Here is a 17,716-nt window from a genome sequence, read left to right as displayed (position 1 = left end):
ACGGTCACACATTTCAATTCAGGAAGCAATCTCTTCCAGGAACGGATCCAATCTGTGACCACTCCAGCTGAAAGGTCACTGCATTGAGATGAGGTTAAGAATGTGAAGTTCCCCCGGAACACTTTGAAGACCCGCATGGTCGGTCTGACACGGACGTGTTTCCCTGAGCGGGGGTCAATACTGCGACATTTCAGCCGCAGAGTCGACGAAACACGAGAAACTTTTGATTCTCACCGTCGGAACGTCAACGCAAAAGTTAGCTTCCTGCTACGACGGATAAAGAGAACTCAACCTTTAAGGGATGTGAGAGGAACGTGTTCTGGAGTCCAGGCCATGGAGATGGATCCTGGTGAGCTTCAGTAATGAGCCTGATTGGTCGCCGCCTGGTGAGGGCGGAGTCGTCACAACCCCTAAGTGACCAGATGGCAGCTGTCCTTCTGAAACGTGGCTTTTTGCCACCTGGACATCCAGGTGATGGGATTTTTCCATCTTAGGTTGGATATTAAGGACAACCGCCTGTCGGAGCGGGGGGGGTGGGGACTCATGTCTGATGAGGAGAACACATTAAACCATTTGTCACCATTGGGGACGGCAGGGAAGTCATTTCAGCTGACTTTGTGATGAAGATTCTCTGAAAAGCCGTAATGATCCTCTCACATTAATGCAGGGAAATCTGTTTAATTAGAGGAGTGTGCTTTCCTCTAATTATGGGCTGAAATGCTCCGCTGGCTCTCAGTGTGGTGTTTTAATGTTTGGGGAGGGCCGGCCCCCGGGCTCCTTCCACGGCTCTCAGCTAAACCCTGAGCCTTAAAATATTATCAGTCACCCCGGTGTTGGCTGATGGTGCTACACTCGTAGTTACCCCAGTGATTGTTGATGGTACTTCAGTCGTACAGTTACCCCGACGTTGGCTGATGGTAATACAGTCTTACAGTTACCCTGGTATTTGCTGATGGTACTACAGTCGTACATTCCCTCTTGTGTTGGCTGATGGTACTACAGTCGTACAGTCCCTCTGGTGTTGGCTGATGGTACTACAGTCGTACATTCCCTCTTGTGTTGGCTGATGGTACTACAGTCGTACAGTCCCTCTGGTGTTGGCTGATGGTACTACAGTCGTACAGTTACCCTGGACTTCCTGTTCTGGTGGGTCCATTCAGTTCCTTCAGGCTGTCCCGGACCAGCAGAAGCTTTATCCTCAAGTGGGTCAGTTGCTGCATCTCCTTAGTATCCCTTTATCTCTAATGTTGGACCTGACTATGGGGACCAGGACACCCCCAGTAGCGTCTCCGGACCACATGGATCCCTGATGGGACATGCTGCTGCCTCGTGGAGGGGGGCTGTTTGGTTGGAGGTCACCCGGTATGGTTGTGAGCTGCCCTTCAGGTTTAAATCTAATCTCAGTAATTGCTGATACTCAAAGGCGTTTTCTTAGCAGCTGACAGGGTGGAAGGGTGGGGGAGTTGGAGTTGGGGGGGCGGGGGGGTGTATAGGAGAACAGACCGTGACCCAGACAACATCCAATGCACTGCTTTATTTCTCCACCTTTTAAGAGATATGTGCTGGGAGAGCAGAAGTGACAGTTAATGTTTCCAGCCTGTTCCGGGATATGCATGCCGCCGATACGGAATGACAGGTGCATTTCCCAAAAAGAGAGCACATAATGTTTTTCTATTTAGCACTTGACAGTTTGCCTTCATCATACGGTAAGCTTAAGGGCTTCTGAAGCAGCATGATTATTGTTGGCCCCCAGCGCCTCTCTGCACACCAATTGAATTCCGTCATGGGGAGGAGAAGGCTGTTAAAGGCCCTGCCAGAAAGGATGCCGACGAATCAGCATACTAAGTGAATTTTATATGTGCCATTTCACTGACCTCCATCTTTACATTGAGAGGGGAAATGTCGCCTCTTTTCCTCGGGTGCGACCTCGACTGACTCAGTCGGACGCAACTTTATGAATTTGTAAAAGACACAGTGCATAATGTTTACTAAAACATTACAGGCCACCGCCGCTTCTGAAACATTTATGTGCCCTGCAGGATGTCATTATCTCCAGATCCTGCCCTGACGTCGCCTCACCTGAACCCGGTTTCGCCACCGCCACGTACCCCACTTACATCCATGAACGGAGGTGGCTTTAGGAGCTAATGGATTCACATCCGGCTTCAGAAGAAAAGAGAACCTTCCTGAGCTTCAGAGAAGTTGAGGTCAACCGCTAAGGTAGAAGTTATCGGCTGGTTTCCATGGAGAAACTGGACTAGGGACAAATCCATTTGATAACAAATGTCACAGTTAGGTAAAAACGACCAACCTGTAGTCCACTCGCTCAGCACGAACATGTCAGACATAATCGCTCCAGTCGATAAAGGCCGTAATTTTCAGTCGCTTTTCGTAGCAATGAAAGATTCATCAAGACATCGCATTTTTGTCATTTCTATTCATGAAGGGTGAAGACCCAAACAATGGAGCAGATCTACTGGATCCAAATATCTGAAACAGATTTATTATGACTAGCAGCTGACATAACGCTTTAGCAATTAGCATCTGCAGCTTCGCCGTTTTTCAGAATAATTTTAATGCTTTATTCTAAATATTCCAGCTAAAATCTGCAGTTTTGTGCAGCTCTGCTTGTTTTCCCGTCGGAGTGCCACTCCAGATGAAATTGTCCTCCTTCAGATGAGATTGCGACGCCTCCAGTTGGGATTTGGATGGAAATCAAGTTTGTGACGCCGGTGACTACTGTCGAGCAGGTTGAGTATTTCCATTCAGACGTTTTAAAACGGTAAAAAAAAATAAAGTAAAAAAAAAAGCTCGAAGTTGGCCTATGGAGGACATGGTCCTTTCAGAACCGTCTCCTCAACAAAGGAGTCTTGTTCTTCGTCTCTGGACATTGCGGTTCTGGGATTCATGGAATCCTTGAGACGACATAAAGTGGTGGCTGAAGCTAAACGACAGCGGCAGAGCTCTGCCCGCTAAAAGCAGAGCCGCTTCACTTCTGAGGCACTCCTTTGTTTTTTTGGGAGGATTAATGTGGTGGTGGGTGCTGTCATGACGGTCCCCGGCGTCCTCTTTCCTTGACGTGTTGGAGAGCATCTGTCAGCGAGGTCTCTGGTCGTTAGCTCGTCTGTCAGCCTCAGACGGCGGCTCGCTTGTCACTTGTCATTTCCAGTGCCGTATTCAATCTAGCAGTTTTCTTTGGAGACCCTCCGTCTTTGTCATACATGCCAATATTGATTCTGACAACCGGGGGTGGGGTGGGGCTTTTGTTTCTGACGCCCTCTCGCGCCAACTTCGTTTTATTGTTGTCTTTGTAGGAGGGGAAACAATTTATGTTGTTTGAATGGATATCTGTCTCCTGATGTCCGTCCGTCTGTCGGTTCCTCCGGTAGTCTCGGGAAGCGGATCCAAGAAAGGGCGGAGCGGGGCTGAACAGAACTCTGGGAGTTAGAGGCGGGGCTACTTTCACCTGAGCAACAGGTGGTGGAGGGATTTTAACATTTAGTTCTAATGAATCACAGGAAGTACAAAATAATCACACATTCATTTAAATTATGTAGTTTAATATTAATATTTAACTATACATGAGATGCATTTTAATTAATAAGAAAAAAATATTTTCAAGCTTTTCTTACAGCTCCTGTTGATTTTATTCAAAACACAGATCTCCATTATGATGGAAAGAAAATGTTATTTAGTCTGTTGTTTAATTGTAAGATGAATAAAAATAAGGTAAACTCAGAAGTGTTTTCTCACCAAGGACCTGAGCTGAACAAATGGATGTATTATTCAGCTGCAAGATTCTCATCAGCCCGATACGAGGGCGAGAGGCGGCGGAGTGTAAAATCATTCTGACTGCTGCCTCCATTTTCAGAGCTGAATGTGGCCTGTCGTCGAGCATCAGTGATAAGAGAGCAGCATTCCAGACAGGAAGTGATCGGAGCCCCTGATGGAAGCTCCCGTCACTCCATTATTATTTTAATTAGATATTTATGTCTCAACTGCTTCAACCTCAAACCTCTTTTATTACCTAACTTCTTTTCCCCCAAGAACAAAGAACAAAAGAACAAAAGTGTCCAAAGTTAAAGAAAGCTAGCATCCCACATGTAGCCTACTGGGGTAGTTAGCCTCCTACATTTAACCTAGTGGGGTAGTTAGCCTCCTACATTTAACCTAGTGGGGTAGCTAGCATCCAGAATTGGAGGTCCTCCTCTTGGAGGGTCTTCCTCTTGGAGGTCTTCCTCTTGGAGGTGCTCCTCTTTGAGGTCCTCCTCTTTGAGGTCTTCCTCTTGGAGGTCCTCCTCTTTGACGTCTTTTTCTTGGAGGTCTTCCTCTTGGAGGTCTTCCTCTTGGAGGTCTTCTTCTTGGAGGTCTTCCTCTCGGAGGTCTTCCTCTTGGAGGTCCTCCTCTTTGAGGTCCTCCTCTTTGAGGTCTTCCTCTTTGAGGTTTTCCTCTTGGAGGTCTTCTTCTTGGAGGTCTTCCTCCTGGAGGTCTTCCTCTTGGAGGTCTTCCTCTTGGAGGTCCTCCTCTTTGAGGTCTTCTTCTTGGAGGTCTACCTCTTGGAGGTCTTCCTCTTTGAGGTCTTCCTCTTGGAGGTCTTCCTGTTGGACTTCTACCTCTTGGAGGTCCTCCTCTTCGAGGTCTTGCTCTTGGGGGTTCTCTTCTGGGAGGTCTACCTCTTGGAGGTCTTCCTGTCTGGACTCTTCCTCTAAAACAGATTTAGATCAAATGTTTTCTAGAGGTAGCTTCTCACTTCTCTCTGTAGCCCCTGATCTGGATCCTCTAGATCACCATGGAGACCAGCATGATACCTGTTTGCCCTGAGGGACCCCAGACCGGCCCCAGGAGAGCCCCTGAAGCCCTCTGCTCGAGTGGCTGGTGTTAGTCTCCCATCCATTCTGGCCCCGTCCACCAGGAACAAGCTGGTGCCCCCCCCCCACACACGGCATCACTGGGAGGTTCATGGGATGGAGGGGGGGTGTTCCTCTGTTAGAGGCGATTAGCTCCAGAGAAATGATGTTTGCAGAGACTCTTAATTACGAGAGAGAACCTCTGTTCTCCTTCATCCGGCGTGGATGTGAGGACTTCATTAATCAGCTGCAGACGTTCATTAAACACGAGCTCAGACAAACTAATTGTTTGTTTGCTGCTGGTTCTTAAAGGTCGCCGGCGTGTCGGAACGCGTTCCCCATCCAGCACATCACAGGAACGCCATGACGCGCTCCGGAGTCCGCCTTCCTCTACGCAGATGTTACGGCTGGGGAAAAAGGCTCCACGTACGGAATAATCCGGCGAGCAGCGGAGGATGACCGGAGGCTACGTGAGGGAAATTAAAGCGGTAATTCATATTGATTACCGCCCGGCTCCGGCTGGGGGGGGGGGCAGGACCCGGTTGTTCCTGGAACGACGGAGTTGTTCCCATAATATCTGACATCTGACGCGGGAATGTTCCGAATCCACCTTCGTGCTCGAGTGAAGACGGACGGGAGAAATAATCCATCGTTAAATCAATATTGATGACGTCACCGCCTCAGACCTCAGCATCTACTGTGTCTTTAAGATCTTATTTTATGTTCTTAAAGAGGGAAAATGAATAAAAACTTTAAGCGTCTTCGTTACTCCTTCCTCTCCCTCGTCAGCCGTCCTTAACGTCTCATTTTTTTTGCGGCTCCAGCCGGTTTTGTGTTCTCCACCTCCGGGGGGGATTCAGCGGAATAAAAACATGGTGACACAGTGACATTAGCATCTGAGCTAATGGGGGTGTAATGGCTGCCAGATATCTGATGCTCCAGAGGTCGCCCTCCTGTTCGCCGCAGCCTCGGAACGCATCAGGAAGAATAATGACGAGCGTCTCCTGAGGAAGACATTAAATTCCCTCCAGTGTTCCAGCGAGTACACGGAGAACAGAACGACGCTACGCCGCCACAATGACGCCGAATAAACGGGGGCGTTAAAGACTATTAAAGCTCCGTGTGACGGCGGGAAACCAGGATGGGGCTTCGCAGCTGGAGGGACATCCGGAACAGGATGGAGGTAGTCTGTGAGATATCCGAGAAAGACACCTTTGATTCGGTTCTTCTTGAAGATGATCAGACAAAGTCCAGGAAGAGTCGATCTCCATACCCGGAGCAAACCGGATCCGTGAATCCAGGCTCAAACAAACCTGATTCCAGGTGGATTCCGAAGCGAATCTTTAGCTCCCATTAGCAAAACGCGGCCATTAAGAAAAGTGGCGGTGGATGGCGGCGCTGTGCCACCGGCGCCATCGTTCCGATGGTGCGTCTCCATCACCCCCTGCCTGGAGGCGTCACATTAGTAATGACTGATGCTGGAGAATCAAATGAGATCCACGCCGCGGTCGTCCGTCTCCAAAATTAGTCGGACTCCAACTCGGGAAGTATAATTAGAACGATCAACTCTGAGACGCTAACACATCGCAGCGTGAGGAGGAGGAGGAGGAGGAAGAGGAACTAAAGGTCACACCGCCACGTCTGATTCACCTTCACATTTTATTACACCTGTCATAAACCGAGAGGAAGCAGCGGGGAGTCAGTTGCCACGGTTACCTCAGCGATAGTGTCAGCGCGCAGAGGTCGTCCGTCATGAGTCACTAAAGGAGTTAAATGGAAATCCTTCAGCGGGGGTCAAAGGTCAGAGATAACAGGAGCATGTCTAAACCTGCAGGAACTTTCAGCTGTGGAAGCAGGGGGAGGGGTCTGTGAAGGCCACGCCCACCGGTGACATCAGCGTTCATGTGCGGGCAGGACGACGTGTCAAATGAAACGTAAGACGTGATGTCACAAGTGACACAAACTGCATAAAGTTGTGTTAGAAGCCTCTGGTAAACTTTTTTGAGTTCAAACTCAATTCGATGAGCATATTTTTGGTTTTTATGTGCAATAAAATATAATTTGTTCCATTTCCGAATATGAATGTGTCTATTTTGCCCCAATATGTCAATATAATAAGTTATAGGGAGCTAAAAACTATCTCTTCATATAGCTGAAGGTGTGCTGAAGATAAAAATACCGAGCATGGGTCTGTTAAATCATTTATAATGTGGTATAGAGAGACAGATATCAAAAGGCTAGTCAGTGAAGGTGCGCCTTATAATCCAGTGCGCCTTATATATGAAATCTTGTTTTTGAATAGGTCATTCATTGAGGATGTGCCTTATAGTGCGGAAAATCCTGTACTCGACAACGCGTCCATTGATCACACCTGTCGGTGTATTTAGGATCCGAGGGAAGACATTTATTTCTCTGCTGGGATGAAACCCGGCCCTGACGCCCCCGCCGTTGACGCCGCCTTCAAACATCCACAGTCTGGTAGAGGTCAGCCCCCGACCTCCAACCCCCGTCCCCCCCATGGCCGACGCCTGTGCAAAGAAACACGTCTCTATTACAAAGTGTGACATCATCCATCATTATGAAGTTCATTATCCGTGTGTTTTCTTAAGCTGTCATTAGTCTTGGTTAACACGCCGTGATTGATGCGTCTGCCGCTGACGAAACTTGGGCTTGAGTCCCGTCATCAATCCAGATTCTACCTGGTGCCATCCTTCAGCCCCCCCCCCCCCAAAGCACAGCCCCCAAACCAGGTTATGGAAGTGGCAGTTCCCCCAGAAATGAAGACAAATAATTGTTCCATATGTAAGCCTGTCAAGTCAGCGTGAATCCCGTCTGAGAGCCGCGGCTCCAGGAGGAGCTGACGGATCTTCATCCCAGCTCCCGATCGGACGCTAATGGCCTGTGAAGGTGCCTGAAACCAAATCAGCTGTTAATAAGACCGCTAACTTGACCGATAACTTTACCAATACCGAGCCTGGGATGCGATTAATCACACTCTAGCCCCACCCCCCAACAGGGAATCACTCGTTCTGCATCCCGTCCTTCCTTCTCACCGGAAACTTCCTGCTGTAGGAGGAAGTAATTTCCTGTACAGGGCGCTCCCGTAGATGCGATTACCGCTCCGTTTGCCACCTGGGGGGGTAGGGGGGGGCAGCAGCGCCATTTAAACCATGGGGCTTCCTTTACGGCGCATCATTAAACAGAACCTCCAGGAATCTCCGCCGCTCACGAAACGCATCGGCTGACTCCGTAGAAATCGGGCCCCGTCGGAATAAATCGTTAAATCAGGAAGAGGCGCCGTGATCGGAGCCAAACACACCTCCGTCCTGGACTACAACATGTCCTGAACCAGGACACGTGACCAGTTTATTAGAAACCAGTCCCTGTGGAGTGGGAGGGACTGGTTTCATCCCTCCCAGTGCGGGAGCTGGTTGTTGATGGCGGCCTATGAACCTGAAGACCCCTGTGGATCAGACGTGACCGATAGCGTTAACGCGTTTGTCATTTAACGGTGGGTGTAAAATCGCGATGAACCACCACCATCATCATCACCATCATCATCATCATCATCATCATCATCAGGGCTAGCTGTGAACCCGTCAGTTTGCTCCGACCGCCGTCGACAGTGATGGATGAGACCTGCACCCTGACTCCGCCCCCATCGCCACTCAGCCACTGATGGATTCAGACGTTCATTCATGACCCCGACGGAGGAGTTAGACTCCATCCATCCATAATCCATCCATCCACCCATTAATCCATCCATCCATCATCCATCCATCCATCGCTAGCTAACGCTGCCACCTCTACAGCTAACTTTCAGCGCCACTGCCGCCCTCCTGGCCTTTTTGCCCCGCCCCCTGGTGATGCAGGTGAACTGTGAGGGGGCAGGGCAAACACGGCATGTCTCATTTAGCGTTAGCACTAGCTCAGTTTTTATCATCTCATTAGCGCAGGCTGTTTAAGATCAGCGCTCCGTGAAGCGCTGGAGGCCCCCGGACAGAGGCGGCCCTCTGCGGGACAGGACCCCCACCCCCCCGTTCCTCCCCGGCCCCCAGACGGAACGGCGACCCATTAGGCCGCTCCCCTTCATTAATTAGCTGAGTAATACCAGGATTAAAGGGACCCTGTCGGGGAAAACGTGGCGCACATGTTGTTGGCTAATTACGGCGCTAATGACCTCGTTGCTCCGCCGGCTGCCGTCCTGATGGGAAGGTGTTTGTTTGTGGGCGCCGCGGCGCCGCCGGATCCGCCAGTGACGGCTCTGGAAACGCCGCTAACGAGAGGCGAGGAGGCGTCGCACCAGAGAAGACTTAAAGGGACAGTCCCCCCCGACGTCCCAAAGGCAGTCGTCATGCCGACAGGAGGTCAGGGAAGATTCCAAAACAGAGTTCTGTTGAGGGAACGCACCAACGACACGCAGACAGGTCCGAGATCCCGAAGTGGATTCGAACCCACAACCTTTTTACTAAGAAGGAACCATCAACACACCAGTTCTCTCCTAACGGAACCGTCTAGTAACTGGTCCTTTTGTAACGGAACCGTCTAGTAACTGGTCCTTTTTGTAACGGAACCGTCTAGTAACTGGTCCCCTTCTAATGGAACCGTCTAGTAACTAGTCCTTTTGTAATGGAACCGTCTAGTAACTGGTCCTTTTGTAACGGAACCGTCTAGTAACTGGTCCTTTTGTAACGGAACCGTCTAGTAACTGGTCCTTTTGTAACGGAACCGTCTAGTAACTGGTCCTTTTGTAACGGGACTGTCTAGTAACTGGTCCCCTTCTAATGGCCTGGACTGGACTCGTTCTGCAAGGCTGTTTCTGAACCTTTCAAGTTGTTATCTATCAGATAACGATCAGATCAATCAACCTGATCAGAATCAGACGTTAAATATTGGTTTGGTTACGTTGATCAATTGAAATGATAAAAGGACCTAAAGTCTGAGAAAAGATGAAAAGATAAGACTTTTATTAAAACCATGAAAATTCTGATGTTCTTTCTTGATGCAATAAGAATAAGACGACTTTTACAACTAAATGAGTCTGAATGAAATCAGCTTACAGGATGAACACATGAACGATACCCCCATTAGCGCTAGGGCTAACGGGGGTATCGGACATCCCAGATTGTGGGGAAAATTGGAAAAGCAGAAGGAATAAAAAGTGATGGGGAACAGATGAAGATAAAGAGTGCCCATCCTGTCATCGACTGCTAGCCGCCGCCGTCACCGCCGCTTTGGGAGTGGATCCAATACCCTTCCTGTAGCCTCGCCATCAATACGCTTTTATTGTTCAGAGCAGGAATGAAGGAAGCCCCAGAGGATGTTTCAGAGCGCTCGCTGTGTTGGTGACACATCACTAAGTGTTATTTCTGGGTTCCATCACTGCTAAATCTGGTTCTATTGGAGCAGCTGAAGAAGTCCTAGAACTCCTCCTCCTCCCTCTTTGTGGGTCATCTACCCCAACCTCTGTCAGCCCAATGAGCCTCCACCAGAATCAGAACACTTTAACCAGAAAAACTACCAGGAACCTATAGGTGGTCCTGGTCCAGAACCTTCAGCATCCTCAGAAGCTGCTGATGGAGATCTGGAGCCAGATCTAGATCCCAGAGAACTGAGGACTGGGAGAACTGGGTAGCTCATCTGAAACCTCACATTGATTGATAGTTGATCAATGAGATCAATCAGCTGCTGGCTGTCAGACTGGGTGTCGTTCTGGAAGCCACCACTAGATGGAGCAAACATGTTGCACACAGGAGATAATTAAAACATAATTGACAAACACTGCATGGTGTGTGTGTGTGTGTGTGTGTGTGTGTGTGTGTGTGTGTGTGTGTGTGTGTGTGTGTGTGTGTGTGTGTGTGTGTGTCCTATAAGAATCATTTCAAACAAAATGGAACGGGCTCCATCTCAAAGGACGAATAAAAACATACACTTAAGACGATTTGGACGTTTCTAGAATCGTTTAAACTGGTGTAGCGGCGCCGCACCGGACGCCTTCGTGTGACGCCATCAAACGGAATCAGAGTATTTACCATCTGCCTCGTCGCCGTGACGCCACCCTGTCATCGTCTTCCTCCGTTCAGCAGGTATTATTAAATTGAGCTGCGATATTTCATCCAAACGTCCAGCAGAGCCCTGACTGGTGGTGTCAGCAAGGCCCCGCCCCCCCAGGTAACCAACCAGGAAGTCCTAAACGTGTGCCTGGAATCAGCGTGAACACTGTCCATCCATCTGTCCATCCATCCACGAGAGGCAGCAGGGGCGAGTCTGAACCAGAACCCTGAACCACATCAGTCGGATCCTTCGGACGGGAAGAGAAGGAGCTGCACTGCCCTCATCCCTCAGGTCCAGCCGGGTCATCAGCCACCGCCGCCACCGCCAGTATCTATCATGACCAGTCTGCTGACCCCGTACCAGACCCCAGGTCTGACTCTAGACCAGACCCCAGGCCTAACTCTAGACCAGACCCCAGATCTGATCCTAGACCTCAGCCCAGACCTGACCTGACTCTGGACTTGACCCTTGAACAGATGAAGAAAGTCTCTGGACTTTAACCTCCTCGGCTTCAGTGCCGTTTCTTTGCCACGACGTCGGATACGACCACCAAAAGCTGCTCATCCGAGTGTATTGTTGTCTATCGGGGTGTCAGAGGACCCTGCCCCCCATGTTTCCCTGCCCCCCATGTTTCCCTGCCCCCCGTGTTTCCCTGCCCCCCGTGCTCCATCCTCTCCTGCCTGATCCAATTACCCCAAAAGCGAACTCCAGGCGGACACACCGGCACCCGGTCGGAGACCCGGACACACTCCCCCGGTGTGTGTTCTCCAAGCCGTCCTGCTAACTGTGATAAATGCGGCCATTAAAACGTTAACGCAGCGCTGGGAACGCATTCAACCCCGATTTGGGGTGTAAGATAATTGACCCCCGCTCCCATCTAAAAGGTCACCGAGAATCAATGAATGTATTAAATATTAATCAGAGTTCTCGGTTTCTTTAAAAGACGATGAGATGACCTTTATGCAACATCAAATTGATTATCACACAGTGTTTAGAAGTGCTTCTTGCGTGAGATTTTAATCCCAGAGGCCTTGTCTAAGGGGGGAGGGTTCTGGAGGGGGTGGGTGGCTACGTCTCTGACAACAGAGCAGGGGTAAAGAGATTACAATGCTGGGGGTGGGGTCAGATAGGGGGAGTGTGATTCATCTCTTTAGTGCCTTTGTTCAGGGTAAATGAACACCCTAATCCAATGTTGGATTAGGGCGTGACGGAGACACTGCAAGGCGAGATTAGCATCTGTAACCCGCGCCAACGCTCCGATAAACAGGAACGTCATTCCTCCTACTTGATTGGTTGCACGTTTCAACCCCTCCCCTCCCCTGGAGAACGCTAATGAACCCTTAAAGTAATGACTTTGAATGTTAACTGTCGTAATTGCGAGCGGTGGGCGGAGACTGTAAACCGGTTGAAAAAGGAATGACTTCCTGTCATTGCTGCAGATTAAAAATGCAGCCAGCGATGGAGGAGGCGGGTGGGGTGAGGATGAGGAAGTCGTTGGCAGTGATTGACACCTGTGACCTGAGTGAAATTGATAAAAGTCGTGGGATCCGAGCGGCGGGGCTTTAAATCCTTGACCTTTCTGTTGGTCCTACTGCACCTCTGCTGGAATGAGTTTGTGCTGCTGTGACTGAGTGTCAGAAATACGTTCATGCATCGGTGTGTCGTCGTGGCGGCGGCGACCGTTTCATCACGTTGTAATTCACCGGATTTAGAACGCAACAGTGATGTAAACCGACAACCAGGTTAAGGTCGTTTAGAACAACCTATGGAAGGAGCGCAAACACCTGGTGTAGAGGTCTGTGTGTCCACGCAGTGAAAGGAGGGGGAGAGTCTCTGATGGGACGTCCTGTCTCTGATGGGACATGTAGTCTGACTGGACTTTTAGTCTCTGACGGGACATTTAGTCTCTGATGGGACATTTAGTCTCTGGTGGGACATTTAGTCTCTGATGGGCCATTTAGTCTCTGAAGGGAGATGTAGTCTCTGACTGGACATCTAGTCTCTGCCTGGGCATTTAGTCTCTGACTGGACATTTAGTCTCTGACTGGACATTTAGTCTCTGATGGGACATTTAGTCTCTGGTGGGACATTTAGTCTCTGACTGGACATTTAGTCTCTGAAGAGAGATTTAGTCTCTGACTGGACATTTAGTCTCTGATGGGACATTTAGTCTCTGGTGGGACATTTAGTCTCTGATGGGACATTTAGTCTCTGAAGGGAGATTTAGTCTCTGGCGGGACATCCTGTCTCTGGCGGGACATCCTGTCTGTGTCCAGGCTTACATCAAGTCTATAAAGCCATAGAAGAAGCTTCAACAGAGTTCAACCCCTGATCTCCATCCTCTGAGGGGCATCTGTCGACCCTTTCCCCAAACACTAGGGGCTGCACGGAGCCGCCGGACAGGAAGTGAGATGTGTGTGATGCGTTTTCTGGGCTGACAGGAAATGGCAGCGGCTCCCTGAGAACATGTTGGGAGATCCGTCCTCCCGCCGCCGGGCAGAGGGAAACAGAATCTCGCCTTGGCTCCGTTAGCTTTCTGTCTGAATGAAACTCAAGTTGTCCTCCTCATCAGCGCCAAGTCTGGAGGGAAACATGGACGTCAGCATCTCCAGTTGGACCCTGACCCCCCCACCCCTCGCCCCGCCCACCTCATCTTTGTCTTTATGCTGTAGTGACAGCATCTCGCAGGCAAACACAGTTCTGAATCCCAGCTGACACGACCGACGATTCCAGCAGATCTCTTAGCCAATCAGAGGCCGCGTTGCCAACCGCACCAGCAGGAGCTGGTTTTCAACCTCTGCCGGGTATTTCAGGGTGGATCAGCATCATTGGGGGGGCTTTGGCAAAGGGAAACGTGGAGCGACAGATGGGTCCTGCTGGGTCTCTGAGGGCCTGAAAGGGAAATCAGCGACCCGGACCAGCGATGCTCAGGGTCTGACCTCAAATCAGAGGCGATGCGGATGCAACCTCGCGCTCCTATTGGCTGAATCTTCTGCTGGTCCATCTACGAGCAAACTTCACTGAATCCCGTCAGTCCTCCCAGCGTCCTCCACTTTGTCCTTGGCGCAGAGTGTCTACGACAGGGGAAGCGTCTGATTGACGGCTTTGATGTCATTTCGCTGTAATACATCATACCGGCGCCATGGTAACCTGTCATGTGCTGGCTTCAGCTACTGATAACATGATTGGTGAAAATGCTTCCAATCAGCAGATCTCCTTCAGCGTGTCCTCAGCCATCTTTCAGTCAGACGCCGCTTTTCTCTCGACAACCTTTTGGCAGCTCTTCTGGTGGCCAGAGTGGAATCTTTGCTCCGGTGCCAAAGTCCACATTCGCTCTAAATGGAATGGGCCCGCAGCGCTGATAGCATCTGTTTGACTGCATTAATCAAATATATGTTCAGCAGCGGTAAACAGACAAACCCTCATTGACCTCCGAGTTAAATTTCATTGGATGTCACAGTAAACAGGATGTAAGCTGCTCCTGTTTTATCTGTAGTGTCTGGAGGGCTGGGAGGAGCCTCCAGGGAGCCACACCCGCAAATACTGACGGACCGGACCCACCAGTACAACCAGTACACCACCAGCATTACCAACAATCCTGATCTGCATTAGACCCCCGGATTGAACCAGACACCCGGGGGTCTAATAGTCTAGTGACTATCTGAACCACGACCTTACAGGTGCCGATCCCCGTTCAGATCCCGTTCCAGCAGGAGGTCGCAGTTCAAATCCAACAGTAGGACTCATTCCACACCCGAGGTGGTATCTCAGGAACAGCCTTTGTATGGTTCAGTTCGTTTTTGGTTGCTATGGGTAACCATGCGTCAGCTCCCGCTTCTTTACTCTATGGGATGCCTCAGGGTATGATCCTAGGACCTGCTGTTTTCTCTGAACATGCTTCCCCGGGTGAGGTTATCAGGATTTTTGGTTGATCCACAGATGAAACACTACCCCACACACCACACACACACACACATACACACACCCTCCCCAACTCTGACTCAAGCTGTGTGTAGAAACCAGTTTACTGATCCCATCTGCCAAAGCCTTGTTTCGAAAGGCTTTCTGTTTGTCCACAGACCCAAGAACAACCCCCAACATAAAACCCCTGAAGGTGCAACATGGACACACACACACACACACACACACACACACCCTTCAAGATGGCCGTCTACCTTCATTCAAAGCATCGAATTCTCCAACCTGAATGTGGATCTGGCCTAAGGTCAGGAAGCAGAGAAGAGAAATCACATGACGTGTCTTATGGGAGCGTTTTTAGTATTCATAGCTGATGATGAATGATTCATGATGGAGTTTTGGTTTGGAAGGACGGACAGATTTCCATCTCCGTCGGTCGTTACTGCCGATTCCTTCCATGGCAGGAAAAAGGTCATCCTGATCTGACGGAAGGAAGAGCGCCACACACACCCCGGCTCACAATTTCAGCTGCGTCAGCGCTTCTTGGAAGATTGAGGATTTAATGTGTCAGATTGGGATTAGAGTTCACCCGCAGTGTTTCAAGTTCTCAAGGCTTTAATTATGAAAAGAAAAATCCAGCATGTTTAAAGTGTCAACTTAATTCTGCAGAGCAAAGAGGAAATGAGTCGATGAGAAATTGTCTGGTCTTTGGCACCGAGAGGATGGCGCCAGTTCAAAAGCTCCACAACAGCCTGATTATTCTGGTTGAATCTTAATCAGCGCCGCTTCTTCAGGCCCCGATAAGATGCAAAAGGAAAATATACTCATATTCACGTGACTCCGCACTCTGTGTGGTTAATTCGACATAAAAGTTACGAGTGACACCGACCCTAAACTCCCTACACCCGCCAATCAGAACCCAAGTGGTCGACGCTGCTCCAACTTTGTGGAGGCGGAACAGAATAAAGGTTAATGCTGGAAGAACGTTTGGTGTTCTGAAAACTCCTGTCAGTGCTTCTGATACTTCTTTAACAGCGCTGACTTTAGATGTTTTTGAGTTTGAAGAAAAAACTTTGAAACGTTCGCAAAGTGATTAGTATCGGACTAAAGCGACATTCGTACGTTTGAGTCCGATACCACTGGTCTTTTATTGATTTTTCTACCACAGGTAAACTTCGGCTTGCGTCGTTTTGAGTGTTGTTCTCAATTAAATGTGGTTTTAAAAAAAAACACATGAAAAAATAAAAAATTGTGTTTACATCGTTTTACTTGACTTTGTCTGCCGCAAATATAGTAATCCCTTGCGTAGCCGTGCTTCAAGATTAGTGAAATATGCATTCATTGATAAAGTTCATTATAGGACTGGTGATGGTTATCTCCAGTTTATTCTGAAAGAGGTGTTAATCAGACTAATGTCGTTTTCCGACTTACATCACGTATCCTGGAATCGATGAACCACGTAAATCGAGGTGTACCCGTATTTACCAAAGCAGACGGCGACGAGCGAATGAAAGGAGTCGCGTCCCTTCGCTGGGACGACCTCGCAGCTGTTTTGTGAATGGATTTTGTGCAACATGTATAATCTCCGCTGCTCTCCGGCTCTCCACGGACGACACTCGAGGAGTCTTTGTGAGGCGAGGGCTCGTGGGTGTAGCAGCCGGGAGTGACGCTTCCATCTGGAGGACTCGCGGCCGAGTCGGGCTCCGTGAAGACGTTCGTAATCACTTTATTTTTCCACAAAGTAACACAAGCACTCGGCCCCGAGGAGCATCCCTAATCTTGACTAACATTACGTCTTTTTAATTAATTTAAGCAGCTTTGAAGATAGATGTGGGATTTAGACGATTCCCAACTCTCCTGAGCGCCTTTCAAAAACAGCTCTCATTTAATTTGGAATTCTGACGCTGGATCTGTAGATTTTTTAATAAATGCAGGTTTCTCCTCTGCTGTGGATTTGTGATAATACGGAAACACGTGCAGGACATAAATATGACTTAGCGGTCAGTAGCTCGGATGCGGTTTAAAGTCACGCATTTAAATTCCCTGCGCGCTATGAAGCAGACTGCATTTGGAATAATTAGCATTTAAAGATGTGATCTGTGGAGGCAGAGGGACGTCATCGACCAATAGGAAGCTGCTCTGACGTCAGTTTATGGAGGGACTGCTGACGGCATCAGGACTGATCCAGGATCAGGAGGAGGACCCACACATCTGGACCAGCGCGAGGGATTAGAACCCACAACCCTCTGAATTGATGCAACCAGCAGGAATCAGCTGGAGGATGTCACCGGTCCCTGATTGATCAATCTAAACTGATCGTATTGATTAATAAACATTATTGAGGACGGAAAGGATTTGAAGAAAACCCTTTAAAGTGGCTTCAGCACCCCCCCCCTACCCCCAGCTCTACCTGACTGCCCTTTAAAGCCTTCAGTCATATTCTTTAAAATTCATGGTGCTTTTTACATCCTGGTCACCATGGAGACCAGTCACACCTCAGCTCACGTCCTCCTGATCTCAGTTCAGTGATGACTCATTATTTATCTCAGTGTTTTTGTCACAGAGTCGAGTTTCAACTCCAAACGCTGTCGAGCGATAAAGAGTCACAGAAAACAGCTGATTGGATTTTCCCAGAACTGTGAAGAAATAAAATGTCTGGTGAAAACTGGTTCTATTAATACTCACTATAAATACACACTATTAACACAGTACTAATACACATGACTAATACACACTACGAATATTAATAAACACGACTAATACACATTGTTAACATACTACTATGCACATGACTAATATACACTACTATAATTAATAAACATGACTAATAGATTAATAATAGATTAAGTGTGTATTATTAATAATACACACTATTAGAACTCACTATTAATACACTC

This window comes from Antennarius striatus, chromosome 5, assembly GCF_040054535.1.
Source record: "Antennarius striatus isolate MH-2024 chromosome 5, ASM4005453v1, whole genome shotgun sequence".
Lineage (NCBI taxonomy): Eukaryota > Metazoa > Chordata > Actinopteri > Lophiiformes > Antennariidae > Antennarius > Antennarius striatus.
The sequence above is the reverse complement of the archived record's forward strand: the minus strand, read 5'-3'. Positions refer to the sequence as shown.